The following is a 16,135-nucleotide window of genomic DNA, read 5'->3' on the forward strand; positions in this document are numbered from 1 at the left end:
CAATATACCGAAATATATAAACAAAAGGTTTAGCACTAATGTTCATAACGGTGTAATTATCATAGGACAAAATACAACAGGAGCTCTGTTTAATGTATTAACATGTTTTGTATAAAGGAAACAGAAATTATAACCCTTCTGTTCTAATGTCCCATTAACACACAGCCATCTCCAAACTCTTTCTGTTCGCTCGCACTCAAATGGTAGATTAAACAGTCTAGTCCCAAATTGAAGGGAGGGATGAACATAAGATAAAATAAATATATATATCAGGCGTGTTTATTTCTTGAGAGAGACCATGCTGGCTTTTGTCAGTGGGATATCGAAGTGAAACTATGCCCTAATTAGCTGGCTAGATGGAAGTGGAGAAGAGGAGAGTTGGTTTTGGGGTTTGTGTTACATAGAGAGAGGCAGGAGGGGCCACACGGCGTAAACCCGACGTGACGCTCGCGTCCGAGGACGTCCCAGCGTGCCCACTTTCAGCCCTGAGAACAGGCCAATTTCATGGCGTCCCCGGGAACGAAAAGACGATTTACGTGAACGGCCGTGAAAACGAATCCGCCGGGTTTTGTGGTCGGTGCCCCGTTGTTCTCTTAAGTTCAGGCCAGGTTTTCTGCCAGTGTTAAAGGCAGCGATGAAACAGTGATTTGTCCTGAATGCCTGGCTGAGCATCTGAGGTGTGGAGCATGTGGAGCCGTGTGTATCAAAGCCCGCACGAAATGAGCTGTACCGTCCTTCCTTATTGGTTATTTTTATAGATACTGTCTGTGCCGTGGGTGTGGCTTGTATGCTTATTGTTTGTTGTTAATTTGTAGTTTATTTTATTAAGTGTTTGTATGTTTATCCATTTTTGCACTTTAAACTAATGAAAATGTTGAAAGGTTTTGTTATTTCAATGAAACGGAATGGAATATAAGAATGGAATATAAGTTTTTTAAATATCTAGATATAAAATGCATTTAATAATAAAAAAAAAAATACAACAGAAATTCTTTGTGGTTGGGAAACTCTTGGAGGCTTCACCAATAGTGGCATAATTGCTCCTGGAACATCAGGTGAAATGTGCGTATTTTGTAGCGGCTTCTTTTAGGACTTTTGAATAAAACTTTGTAATAGAACAGACTGGCATTTTGATTTGTGTTTTACAAGCTGTCCCTGAAAGTCATTCACAGTGCCGTAGAAGCTTTGGGTGAAAGCATGTTGTCACAAGACACACACACACACACACTGTCAGCACGCTGAAAGCCACTGCTGAGCGTCCCGCCTCTCGGCCGTTAGCGGTGGGCGTCTCCTGACAAGTCCTGCTAAAGTAAGTCAGGGTTCCCGTCGGACGTCTGTGGTGAGCCTATTTCAGCGTGAACTGGGCAGACAATGACCCCTAAAGGACCATAGTGTCAGCCGTGGCAGGCAAGCCCTCGATCTCCCTCATCTGGGCCCGGCGGGGGGGGGGGCTCTGAGATGAGCAACGCTGAAGGTTTTAGTCATGGTGTCTTCCTCCAGCGCCAGACTGCCTCCTTCACTCACGCCCTTTTAACATCCGACACAGATTAGCGTGGCAGCGAAAAAACAGGGCGGCTATCTCTGCCTCTGTCTGCACCCACTCTCCCTCCACAGCACCCTTGGATTTAAATACACACTAATTTAGTCTTTGGGCCGATGGTCCGATTGAACGATTTTGCTCTGCGAATATCGAATTCTCTGCGCGGTTTAGCTCAGGGTGACTGCAATCTGAGAACAATTCTGTTTGCGAGTTTACAGTTTTCAGTTATCGGAGAAATGTTGCCACATTCACAGCAAGCAGGTCGTGTGCGTTTAGCATTAATAAACGCAGTAGTGGTCTCACCCCAGTGACTGAATGCTATTATGGAAATATCGCATTGTGTATTTCAGATATGTAGCACAATGGCACAGTTGGTGTTTTGCCGTGTCGGTAATGACACTGATTAAACTATCTGGACCTCAGCATCATTACAAACAGTAATGTGAACATTTATTTTCTGTTCTGTTAACTTCTATATGTTCTTGTTTAAATGATATTATTTATATTATTATATATATAAGATGTATAATTATATTTCTGGCATTTCCCACTTACTCAGGTACGCAAGAGTTGTATACTTTTGCTAATGTGTTTTAGTCGTTTCATGCTGGTTTAGATGTTATGTGGTGACAGTATGAATTACTGCTTCTGTAGGCGGCTGTTTGCACGCTTAGCATGTAAAATGCATCCAGCGTTAACGTGGCAAGCACTCAAAAGCTTTGTGATAAAAATAAATGAAGAAAAAAAGGCTTTCATTATAAACAATAGCACTATTTTTAAATGTTAGAGTTGTCTTTTTCATACTCACTTTAACATGCTTTTTATTGTAGCTTGATTCTACTAGAATTTACTCTGTGAAAGATGCTATCTTCTCTTTAAAAATGCCCAAATGTTACTATGGTATATTTTACATTTTCAATCTTTTACTATAAAAAGACACAAACCCTTACCTTTATTAATACATGCTTAACTTTATTAATAAGCCCTTACCTTTATTAATAAAGAATCAGAAACAGAATGAGTTTCTAGACCTCATATGAATATTGTAATCAGAATATAACAAAAAAAAAAAATAATTTCTATTCTTGTGTCTGGGACTGTGTTCCAACTGATCTGTGATCAGTTTCACTATGTCTGTCTTACTATGTGATTAAGAGGCCAAACCGAGCCAGTAACACTTTCCTGGATTTGTGGTTGGCTGCTGTGTTTTAAATGGGAATTTGTAGATGGTTTTACCTTTCACAGACTGTGGCATGGCACAGGTGCACAGTGAGAACCAGTTAAATCTGAGGGAAAGACGTTTCGCCCCTGAGGTACACACAGTTTGTCTGCATCCTTACAGCAAAAACGAAGGAGAAGAAATGACCCCAGAATCCCTCCCCTGAAAGAGAATGTGAGCGGTGCCTCTAATAACACAGAACGACTGAAAAGTGGACCTTCCCTGAAAAGTTGGTCTAACTAACTTCATAAAAAAACAACCAAAAAAAAAACATAGGTCCCAGACCCTGTTTGTGTGTGTGTGTGTGTGTGTGTGTGATGATGGGCACAGCTTTCATTAGGGTGGATAATAACCTGGCTGATGTGTGCTGGTATCCCGCTGAGGAACGAAGCTGATTGATTCTGGAACATGTTTAAACAGATGATACCTGGGGGGGGGCACAAATAAATTGTGGTGAGGCTCTTATTTGAGGAAGGAATCAATACCATTGAAAATGAGGTTTGGGTCCCTGTGAGCCTGCACACCACTTTAATATAGAAGCCACGTGAGCCCGGGGCCAGCCATCGGACAGCCACGGAGCCACTCTGGGTGGGTCCGCAGTCAAGTGTGTGGTTTAGAGCACACCAATCATACGACAGAACGCTAATGCAGACCGCACGCTGGCCCCAGACCTGGCGAGTGTGTGATGGCAAAAACTGTTCTTTGTGTGTGTGTGTGTGTGTGTGTGTGTGTGTGTGTGTGTGTGTGTGTGTGTGGTTGTTGCAAGAGACAAAAAAAAAACTAATTTTGGTTATTATTAAAGGTTAGGGTTGGGTAACGCAGGCACCTGTGTTTACATGAGGGTAATGGTTTGCACTAGGGTTAGAGTTAGCCTTCGGGGATGTAGAAAACAATAACACGCCTCTCTTTCTTTTAGTTTTTGTTGGATTGGAAGGTGACTCGTAGCTGACATTTGGTTGGATGTCAGTTTCATTTATTTGTTTGTTCTCTGTTTTTCCTTCCACATGCAGAACTGAAGTGGGAAGGCGTCCATTCCTCAGGTGTCCACGGTAGAGGATGCCCAGACACCAGGCCCGCAGGTGAGGAGATAGTGAGACACTAGGCACCGTGTGTCTTCTACAGGCCTCTGCTATCCGTGAACTGTAATAAAATACGCATGTCAGCTTGTTGCTGACTAACTGCATACACAGTTAATTCTCAACTTGCTCTGCACTTTTATCTGAGCTTTTATTTTCCTCTTTCTGTGTGTCCACTAAAGACTTATGTTTATTAACTGGTGCCACCTCCGTCTTATGTGTAGCTCACGTACTGTTGGATGCCACGCTTACTTAATCTGTGCCCGGTTGGGTCAGCCTGCCTTTAACACACACACACGCATGCACACATGCGTATAGAGGATGTGGCAGTTGTCAGAAATTCATTGGGACTGGTCTTGACCCTGGTTGTGCCCTTTGTCATGTCCAGCCTGCTGTTGCTTTATAAATAAACATCTGTTCACGTCGGGCTTTTGCCCATAATACTGGCCTCACAGATGAGCTGTGTGTGTGTGTGTGTGTGTGTGTGTCTAGTTGCTTCTGCAGAGTTTGCTTGTCACTCTTAAGCTCTTGCATTCAATTGAACACACTGACGACTCCACACTGCATTACACACACATATTGTGCCCAGTGCGCTTGTCCTACCAGACTGTTTGCTGAATACACTCCCTATCCCATATTAGGTTGGAACGTGACAGAGCAGGTGTGTGTGTGTGTGTGTGTGTGTGTGTGTGTGTGTGTGTGAGAGTGAGAGGGAGAGAGAGAGAGAGCGGAATCTCACTCACATCCTAGATAACTCACTGATAAAATTTGCATGATTTAAGATTACACACAGCCGGCTTGTTACCAAATCTATCCAATCATCTTTCTGCCCTGTCTCCCACAGGTCACATGATTAATTACTAATTAATTTCAGTCCTTGTGTTCAGTCATCATTGTTTACTTCTGTTCAGCCCTCAGTTATCTTAAGTAAAATTTAATTTAAATATATTGAATTTATCAGCAAATTCATTTTTAAATCAACATTAAAAATGTCAATATTGCAGTACGGGGCTTACATGTATAGGTGAGTGAGAGAGAGAATTGAGCATGAGAAGGACAGGTGAACGTGAAAAACGAGACAGGTGAGCGTGAGAAACAAGACAGGTGAGTGTGTGAGAGACAGACAGGTGAGCGTGAGAAACAAGACAGGTGAGTGTGAGAAACAGACAGGTGAGCAACAGCAGGGATATTGAGAAAGAAAGTGAGAGGGCCACATTACTGGACAGAGATCGTCTTATTATTCCTCTGATTAGCATCTGTTTATGTTCGAACACTCCCACCATGTCTTCTGTATCTTTAAGGTCATAACAGTAGCATTCATTTTATTTATACTTTTCTATACATTATCACAAACAAAAAAGCTTTGCCGTCTATAGAATGAGAGAGACGTGTGGGATTATTTAGATGTGTGAGATTATTTTGAAATGAGAGGGACGTGTGAGATTATTTGGATGTGTGAATTATTTTGAAAGGAGCGGGACGTGTGAGATTATTTGGACGGGTGAGAGTATTTTGAAAGGAGAGGGACGTGTGAGATTATTTGGACGTGTGAGATTATTTTGAAAGGAGAGGGACGTGTGAGATTATTTGGACGGGTGAGAGTATTTTGAAAGGAGAGGGACGTGTGAGATTATTTTGAAAGGAGAGGGACGTGTGATATTATTTGGACGTGTGAGATTATTTTGAAAGGAGAGGGATGTGTGAGATTATTTGGATGTGTGATATTATTTTGAAAGGAGAGGGATGTGTGAGATTATTTGGATGTGTGAGATTATTTTGAAAGGAGAGGGACGTGTGAGATTATTTGGACGTGTGAGATTATTTTGAAAGGAGAGGGACGTGTGAGATTATTTGGATGTGTGAGATTATTTTGAAAGGAGCGGGACGTGTGAGATTATTTGGATGTGTGAGATTATTTTGAAAGGAGCGGGACGTGTGAGATTATTTGGACGTGTGAGATTATTTTGAAAGGAGTGGGACGTGTGAGATTATTTGGACGTGTGAGATTATTTTGAAAGGAGCGGGACGTGTGAGATTATTTGGACGTGTGAGATTATTTTGAAAGGAGCGGGACGTGTGAGATTATTTGGATGTGTGATATTATTTTGAAAGGAGCGGGACGTGTGATATTATTTGGACGTGTGAGATTATTTTGCTGTGGTGGCAGTGACTGCCATGCACAGATGTCAGCACAGCAGGCTGTGATGAACCAGGACATGGATTTTGGGAGATGCTAGAACATTAGAGAAGACCCAGCATCCCTGTCTGTGAAAACGGCTCACATTTTACCTCTGATTCATTATCTGTTTCAAATCCATGTGCTCCAACCTTAGATTGGCCAGTTCTTTCTTCAGTACATGCAACTGCCATTCAGATGCAGAAATGAACTGAATTTTTATAATTAGTGCCTCCAGTCAGTGGGTAATTTGAAACAAACATCCTGTGATCTCTCTGTGGGTAGCATGGAAATAAAAAGAATCTGTAAGGCTGAAGCATACCAGACCTGTACCTGCACACGTGTGTGTGTGTGTGTGTGTGTGTGTGTGTGTGTGTGTGTGTGTGTGTGTGTACACACTTCACGTAAACTCTTTAAAACCAAACTGCTTTCCTTTCTCTGTAAACTACTTTCAGCAGACTTCAAATCAGTAAAAAGGTTTCATTTTAATTGTAACACATTCTGCTATTAAACTGTGCTATGTTTCTGACTATGTCCACATATTATCCAATATATTGCACTTTTGGCTCAATAATACTTAAAATTAAAAAAGATTTAAATGTATACATTCAATATTTTTCTAGCATCTCAAACTAAACATGTTGTTTCATAGAGGTAAACTCTTAAGTTATAAATAACCAAGGAATTTTGAAACCTTTAGTGGAAATATTAAGAAAAATAACAAATATGAGAACTCCACCTTTTAAAAATTTTTTCATGAGTTACAAAATCTAAATCTGTTTAGGTGAAAGTGTGCATGCAGGTGCATGTGCGTGTAAACCCATACAGGGTCATTTTTCATAGGCACTCCATCTCCTGTATCCATCCCTCATTATGTAGCAAGATCTTGCACCTATTAATCAACCCCAGACTCAAACAGAGCTCCTTTAACAACATGATCGCAAATTAAACTCTAATAGAAACTTGAGTTGTTCCGGTGATTTTTCTGAGTGCGTGCCTGAGTGCGTGTGTGAGGTGGTTGGATGGCGTCCTCTATACGTGCTACGTCTTGGCTAGTGACGCTAGTCTTGGAGTGTGACGTGTGTTTCTGCACAGCGTGAGAACAGGTCATACACGACTGCTCACCGTTGTGCAGTGAGCAGCGATTACACGTCCACATTTATTATGTCTGCATACCTGCGTTACAAAGGACTAATTGCTTATTTTATAGATTTGAAGTCATCGTGTATTTCCCTCACTCTTTCTCTTTTTATGGTGGCCTGCCCATTGTAGAAGATGCCCCCAAAAATGAAGTTTTCCCAAACATGCTGAGGTGTGTTAGTGCAGTACATGGTCAGCAGAGCTGCTGTCTGGCTGGACATGTCTTCACTCACGCACACCTCGAGTCATGGCCCTTTATAGCCACTTTTACACCCACGTATATATATGAAGGGGAGAATAAAAGTGCTCCTGGAGGGTCTGTAATGGCATGGACACACACACACACACACACACACACACACACACACACACACACAATCACTCACTCACTCGCTCACTCACTCATAACACACTGCCTCTCCATGCCCTAGATCTACAAGTTTCTCCCTTTCTCTCTCTCTCTCTCTCTCTCTCTCTCTCTCTCTCTCCTTCTCTCACTTCACAATTCAGTAGCTTTATTGGCATGAATTGTAATTAACAATTGTTGCCAAACCGATTAACTGAATTATTATTAGAAATGATAAAACTGTGGCGGAAGAAAAAAAAAGAAGAAGAGAAATCTCTCTCTCTATAGGGAGAGAGAGAGCGAGAGATTCAAAATTGTAGTAAAGTACACAGTTTCGCACAGAGGTCCTTCATCAGCGCTCTCTCTCTCTCTCTCTCTCTCTCTCTCTCTCTCTCTCTATATATATATATATATATATATATATATAGGACTGATGCAGTTCTAAGCTTATTGTTTTGTTATCTTCATTACTCATAATTTTGTCTTCTGAAGGTGGAATGTATGTTCTTAATAGGTTATGATGTCGCGTGTAAGGTGTGTGTGTTTAGCTCATGAGCAGAGAAAGTAGCACTCTTCTTCTCTGGGATGCCAGAGTTCCTCCTCCATCCCCAGGTTCTGCCCACTGCTTCAAGCTTTTTTGGGAGGATAAATAAAATGTATTCTCGGTTCAATACTTCATAACATTCTAATTTATAAATTGAAGGAGATTCCGTTGATTCAGTTATTAATACATCGATTTTGGTGGGCTTTGTCTGCCATTCAGAGGTGTGGTTGTGAGAGGGTGTAGGTGACTGTACTGTGGAGGTGGTGTTTTTCTTTGCAGGGTCTGAGGGGTGTGTTTGTGGGTGTAGGCTGTGTGCTGACAGGACGCTTGGGTAGGAGTGTGATTTAAAACTCCTTTTTAACATCACATTTACACCATGTAGAAGACACTCTTATCCAGTGTGACTTACAAAAGTTACAGAAGTATGATGAAAATGAATCCTAACTGGTACAAACAGGCTAGACCAAATAGCATCATACTAAAACACTATTAGATACAGGAGTCAGTGCTGACACCTAAAAAGAAAGAATTGCAAAATGAACAAACCTGCATGTCAGATGTTATGATGAACTTCAAAGACAAAATTCCAAACGAAATTCTTCTATGGGATTTGTGTCCCATGAAGAGTCTTTTTGATAAATTATTGGTTCCCCTATTTTCCTGCTGTATAGTAGTACGGATTTAATGATGTCCTGGAATATTTTTAGAAAATTGTGATTTGGTGGGTTGAGTGTATTAATAGATGTTTTAATAATATAATATATCCTTTTCATGTATTCTTGATTTTTCTATCTGTGCGTTCATAGTCTTGCTGAAGGTGCCAGATTAATAGCCTTAGATAATTACATTCCCTGGTGCATCAAAGTGTGGTCCTGTTAAAGTGGAGTTTTGTTTTCTGTGATCTGGCTTTTTAAATCCTAATTTTAACTTTATTGATGTTTGGTCTAATTATTATAAGTAGGTTATAATTAAATTTAAATGTTGTAGAGCTTGTGTTAAAGAAGCTAATTATCTGCATATAAATGGAAATCTGTTTATTTTTCAGGTAATTCTAATCCTATATGTTCAAGTAATTTCATGATATATATTTCATGTAATTCTAATCCAGTATATGTGGATTTAAGAAATTGCATTGAAGTAATTGGAAGAATCGTGCCAAACTTAATCAAAAGCATTTTTTAGGTCTATGAAACACAATACATTTTCTGTTTACTTTTCTGGTGGATGCACTTTTGAATGAGTATATGCAAGGTGTAAATGTTATCTGATGTTGTGGTAAAAATCCACTTTGACCTTTGACGTGGCATTGTCTTGAATTGAGTATGTTGATGGTCTAGTATTCAGGGCACTACAGGAGCCCTTACCTAGATTGCTGTTTACACAGATACCACTGCAGTTACTTGGTTCAAATTTACCATTTTTATTTATTATAAAAAAATGAGACCTCTGTTCCACCTCACAAAATTCCACCTTTTGGCAATAGATTAGCTACAGAATGGCCAGTTGTAATTTGGGATTTCTCATTATCGATTCTGTCAGTTCCACATGATTTTCTGTTTTTCAGGGTTTTGAGTTTTACCTTGAATTCCTGAACTCTAAACAGGAATTAAAGGAATTTTATTTTTCTTTCATTCATTTAGTCAGATTTCTGGTTAAACTTTGTCTTTTAATACAGTGTTCCTCTTGTATCCTGAAGGCCCTGTAGGATTTTCCCTACACTGCCTGCATGGGTACCACTGCTGTTATTCCATGTTCATGTTACTTACAGGACATTGTGTAGTTTTGTAGTTATCAGAGCCTTAGTGCCTCATGCAATTACTTTACATAAATATTCTCATTTTAAACAGCAAACAGAAAGTCACGGATCTCTTGGAGCTGGTATGAAAACCCAGGACGCCCGTAGAAGCTCACCTTACCGCCACGATTGTTTTTAACATGGAGGAGTCTGGTTTTTGTAGTCTGTCCCTGGCTGCTTGGAAATGTAGATATACAGTAAACGCTCTGAACACTGTAACAGCACGTCCTTGGTTTAGGATGACATCATTTACTTTCTCGCTGTAACAGAAACAAAAATCCACGTATCGGTGCATGGTGAAGAATGTTGGAATGCTGTTTTGTTAGGCATCCAAAATGAACATTGTTTTAAACTGTCCACTAATCCATGCAATGAAATTGGCTTCAGATGAATAAATAGTTCAGGGATACATGAGAGAAGACATAGTTGGGATGTGTGGTTTTAATGCATACTTTAGGGAATTTTTTTTTGGAATACTATAGATCACAGTTTACTTTAAAAAAAAATTCCAGGTCCAAATTGTATCCTAATCGGAACATTGCCAGGATTTTTCTCCGCTGTGTTTGTTACTCCAGTACACTCCTCTCCGCTCCTCTACATCTCCCGCTCCATAATCGCCTTCGACGGCCGAGCCCACCATTTCTAATTTGTTTACATTTTGATAGTCGGTATAATAATTGCTGATTCAAAAGTCATTTTAATCATGTTTAAGACAGCAGAAGGTGGTGGAGAAGGTTTGCAACTTCTCTCGCTTTCTCGGAAATTGAGACAATCTTTTTCTTTCTGCCATGTGCGTGCGCTGCGTCCAATGGATTAGCGAGTGGCAGCTGTGCTCCCTTATGTGTGACTAAACTTCCTGAATTGAGACATCTGCTCTGTCTGTGTACCGATGCAGCACGAGGCACTTGGACACAGACGTTCCACTACATTACTGCCCGAGCGTCTTGAGAGCACCTCATTACAGGAGCCCGGCAACCTACCGAAGAGAGTCTCTCAGACACTTAAGTCCACGTTTAAGATTTTGAGTTACATACAGTACGCAGGGTACAAAACACGCTTGGTGCGTGTCAGCAGGGTGTTGTTTTGTTGGTAATGGCTGGCGTGTTTGATAGCAGGGGTTCAATGTCTCCATGCTGTTTCAGACCAGTGCGAAACGTGAGACACAGTTCGTGCCTTTGCTGAGAGTGTTTGTGTGTGTGTGTGTGTATGAATGATGTGGAAGGGAGAGTGTATGTGTGTAAATTAGAAGGAAAGAGGGCATATATAGGTGTATAAATATATCTTGCTGTATATGTATGAGACTTCAGATCCTGGAGGAACTGTTTATTAAAGAACCGAGGCCTCAGGAGCTGTAGGGAATGTCGACTCTGGTGAGGTTTGGCTCTGTAGGTAACAGTTTGAATGTTGTCGTCTACTGGCAGAGGTTAATGTCCCCAGTCTTCAAATTTGTGAATGCAACACTAGAAAGGTGTGTGTCAAGAGCGACTTTTAATTCTCACTCACCTTGCCAGGGTTGATGGTGCGCTGTTCGCGGCCCGCGGGGAGGAGAGGCGACGTCCACAGATGGACCTCGTTAGTAGCCTCCAGCTGTGTCACTTTAGCGAGCCTTGCTGCCAGACGGTCCTACTGCTCAAAGCAAAGGTGCTGGACTCAAGGGTCTGGGGTGACTTCAGAACCCTGGAGAGCGACACTGGGAGGTGCAGTGTGATGTGCAAGGCTTCAGCAGGGATGAAGGCCCCACCCACTGCCACACCCATGGTCATGCCTACTATCAAGCCCAGTGCCCCACTGTATACTGTACGTGTGTGTGTGTGTGTGTGTGTGTGTGTGTGTGTGTGTGTGGGCGCGCGCGCCAGTCAGGTTCATTCTATGGTTCAGTCGTAATTTTGACCTTCTACTTCCACAATCAGACACAATGTGCCATGTTTTCAGAAACATTCCAAACACATACACACACACACACACACACACACACACACACTCTCTCTCTCTTTGGATTTTGCTCTTTGTTCAACAAAACCTGAATGAGCTCCACAAAGACAGAATCTTGCATACAAAATAAATAAATATATATTCTCAATAAACTCCAGTGTGTCATTTATTTAGATAGATAGATAGATAGATAGATAGATAGATAGATAGATAGATAGATAGATAGATAGATAGATAGATAGATAGATAGATAGATAGATAGATAGATAGATAGATAGATAGATAGATAGATAGATAGATAATTTAGTTTATCTACAACCTCTAAATAAATGTATAAAAGCCCAGCAGTCAGATACAGAGACATATGCTAGAAATGCAGGCATTTGAAAAGCCCCCCTCACACACACACACCCCCACCCACACACACACACACACCACTTCCCAAAAGAAGCTCCATCTTTCTTAACTGATGTGTTTCCAGTGGCGGATTATTGATTTTATATTTCTGATATAAAGTCTCAAGGTGTTCCATGCTGACAGGGGCTATCGGGAGCAGTCAACTCCAATATCAGTCACCACTGCCCTCTCAGAAAGACAGGGCCGCCACCTCCTCAGCCAATCAGACACTTGCGTTCACATGTGCCTTCTAGCCAACGGTCCCACAGCCTGGCGCAGAGGCTGGCAGGTTGAGTTGGACTTTCTGAGTGCTGCTTTAGGAATTACGTGTGATGGAAGACCCCACTAGAGAAAGTTTTTCTAATAGCCTCTCGTAATAAATGTACAGTCCCTGACGTCTGACCTCCTGTGGAGCCAAGCCCTGACCCCTATCTAACACACACCTGATCCTGCTCAGTTCAGAGAGCTTTATCTCGACTCTGATTGGCTGGTTCTGGGGTTGGATACAAGCAGAGACTCGACTCTGCAGGGATGTTGAGCCCTAGCAGCTAGTCTCCTAGAATGTTCTAAAAATTCATCCAGAAATGTTGTAATGCCTTAAAACTGTTGACTCATTAGTCTTAAGTTGTTTTTCATGGGTTTATATATGTTATGGTATATTCAGTCTTCTAGAATGTTCTAAAAATTCATCCAAAAAATGTTTTTACCACTTAAACTTGTTGAGTCATTAGTCCTAAGTTATTTTTAGGTTTTTTGTTATGATCTATTATTTGGTATGACTTATGAATTATAAATTATGCAGCAATTACCATGGAACTAGTTAGAAAAGGTATGTAGGTACAAAACTGGAGAATGAAAGCTGAGCCCCTCTACAGGGGTCCTTGAACAGGAGTTAAAGTTACCTTGTTTTTAGTGCTTGGTATGGTTTCTTATAGAAGTATTTAAAGACTAGCAGAAAAAAAAATAAAATCAATCCACCTTGGAAATAATGAAAACTCTGAAAATCTTTTCCATGGTAGGTGGGGGAAAAAATTAAATAAACAAAACAAATCCATCAAAAGTTGAAGAGGGAGTTTTTACACAGTTTGCTTTGTGTTTGTGGTTTACATGGGCTGGAGTGTGCTTTTCCGGGGCCTGTCTGGTGGGCCGTAATTAGTCCTCTGTGTACCGTGCATCGTGAGTAGTGTCCCAACCATCTCCCCTTCATTAGCGGACGGGGTTTCTTCTGTCAGCAGCAGGGGGCAGGAGACCGGGGCGTGTCGTTATCTTAGCAGGTGTAAAGAAACAACACCCCCCCACCCCCACCCGACTCTCCCCGGGCGCCTCTGGATAGCTTTGCATGGCAGCCTCTGGGGAGGGAACACAGAGGAAGAGGTGCTCACCTCTCTTCTGAAGGAGTGTTTGCAGCGATAACAAGACACCCAGGAATAGGTGTTTTAGACACAGCGCAAGCCAAGCACATTCTGCGGCCCGCTGGGCCCCCCACCCCCACCCACCCCCACCCGCCACTCTCTCTGCCTCCCCTCCGCCTCCCCCGGTGCTCGCGGAGATTGATGCGCTGTTCCATCTGCCCCCGCCGCCCCCCGCCGGCTGTGGCCTGGCTCTGTTGTCCTCAACTAGCGTGTCTCTGAGCAGTGCAGGTTGAAGGGTCAGGAAAAGCCTAGTCAGATAGCCACGCGACTGCACACAGCTCCAGGGGCACGCCATGAAACTTGAACACGGAACAGGAAAAAGAAACAGCAGGTTTGTACCTTTAGTGGGAGGACTGAGAGTGTTCAGGCAGGTGGTGTCATGTATTCAGATATATCAAATATACCAAATCCCATACATATATCATAGCCTGTATACAGTAGCCCATTTACTACAGCCCATATACCATAGCCCAGATACAGTAGCTTATATACTATAGCCCAGATACAGTAGCTTATATACTATAGCCCATATACCATAGCCCAGATACAGTAGCTTATATACTCTAGCCCATATACAGTAGCTTATATACTATAGCCCATATACAGTAGCTTATATACTATAGCCCAGATACAGTAGCTTATATACTATAGCCCATATACCATAGCCCAGATACAGTAGCTTATATACTCTAGCCCATATACAGTAGCTTATATACTATAGCCCATATACAGTAGCCCATATACTGTAGCTTATATACTATAGCCCAGATACAGTAGCTTATATACTATAGCCCATATACAGTAGCTTATATACTATATACCATAGCCCAGATACAGTAGCTTATATACTATAGCCCAGATACAGTAGCTTGTATACTATAGCCCAGATACAGTAGCTTATATACTATAGCCCAGATACAGTAGCTTATATACTATAGCCCAGATACCATAGCCCAGATACAGTAGCTTATATACTATAGCCCAGATACAGTATCTTATATACTATAGCCCAGATACAGTAGCTTATATACCATAGCCCAGATACAGTAGCTTATATACTATAGCCCATATACAGTAGCTTATATACTGTATCTTATATACTATAACCCATATACTGTAGCCCATATACTGTATCTTATATACTATAGCCCATATACTGTAGCCCATATACTGTATCTTATATACTATAACTCATATACAGTAGCTTATATACTATAACCCATATACTGTAGCCCATATACTGTATCTTATATACTATAACCCATATACAGTAGCTTATATACTATAGCCCATATACTGTAGCCCATATACTATAACCCATATACAGTAGCTTATATATTATAACCCATATACTGTAGCCCATATACTGTATCTTATATACTATAGCCCATATACTGTAGCCCATATACTGTATCTTATATACTATAACCCATATACAGTATCTTATATACTATAACCCATATACAGTATCTTATATACTATAGCCCATATACTGTAGCTCATATACTGTATCTTATATACTATAACCCATATACAGTAGCTTATATACTATAACCCATATACTGTATCTTATATACTATAACCCATATACAGTAGCTTATATACTATAACCCATATACTGTATCTTATATACTATAACCCATATACAGTAGCTTATATACTATAACCCATATACTGTATCTTATATACTATAACCCATATACAGTAGCTTATATACTATAACCCATATACAGTAGCTTATATACTATAACCCATATACTGTATCTTATATACTATAACCCATATACAGTAGCTTATATACTATAGCCCATATACTGTAGCCCATATACTGTAGCCCATATACTATAACCCATATACAGTAGCTTATATATTATAACCCATATACTGTAGCCCATATACTGTATCTTATATACTATAGCCCATATACTGTAGCCCATATACTGTATCTTATATACTATAACCCATATACAGTATCTTATATACTATAATCCATATACAGTAGCTTATATACTGTAACCCATATGCAATAGCTTATATACTATAGCCCATATACTGTAGCCCATATATCTTAGCATATATGCAATAACAAATATGCTGTAACAAATGCACATAATGGCACATCCCCAATAACACACATCAGCTTAGTGTTTCCCTGCTCTCACACACACTGCACACAGAGCTTCAGTAATGAGCTGATCTGTTGGATCAGGAGTGTCACAGGGCAACGCATGTCAACATTCAACCTACAGCGCATGCATACACACGCCGTATTCAGGCGTGTGTGTGTGTGTGTGTGTCTGGGGATGTGTGTTTACTCTTGTGATGTGGAGTCCCAATTATACTTTTCTCCACCACCTGTGTGTGTGTGTGTGTGTGTGTGTGTGTGTGTGTGTGTGTGTGTGTGTGTGTCATCTGTCAGCACCAAACTTCCTCTACTTGGTACTGAACAGCTGCAGCGGGAAGGAGCATCTGTTTCTCCCACTGATACGGGTCTACGTCCCCTGTGTCTCAGGCCTACCTGTGTTCCCCCACACTGACACACGTATGCACACACGCATA

General features: G+C 41.1%; 1 long non-coding RNA gene across 1 annotated transcript in view; it reads left to right on the plus strand.

The window, feature by feature from the left end:
- The window catches only part of LOC145660253 (uncharacterized), a 276,813-nt gene that overhangs the window by 156,064 nt on the left and 104,614 nt on the right, over nucleotides 1-16,135 (plus strand). The window contains exon 4 of the long non-coding RNA XR_014126495.1: nucleotides 3,770-3,838. This is a non-coding gene — a long non-coding RNA (uncharacterized LOC145660253). The remainder of the gene's footprint in view (nucleotides 1-3,769; nucleotides 3,839-16,135) is intronic.

The sequence above is a fragment of the Electrophorus electricus genome, chromosome 12 (assembly GCF_041902795.1).
Source record: "Electrophorus electricus isolate QZ-2024a chromosome 12, ASM4190279v1, whole genome shotgun sequence".
In the NCBI taxonomy this organism is placed as follows: domain Eukaryota; kingdom Metazoa; phylum Chordata; class Actinopteri; order Gymnotiformes; family Gymnotidae; genus Electrophorus; species Electrophorus electricus.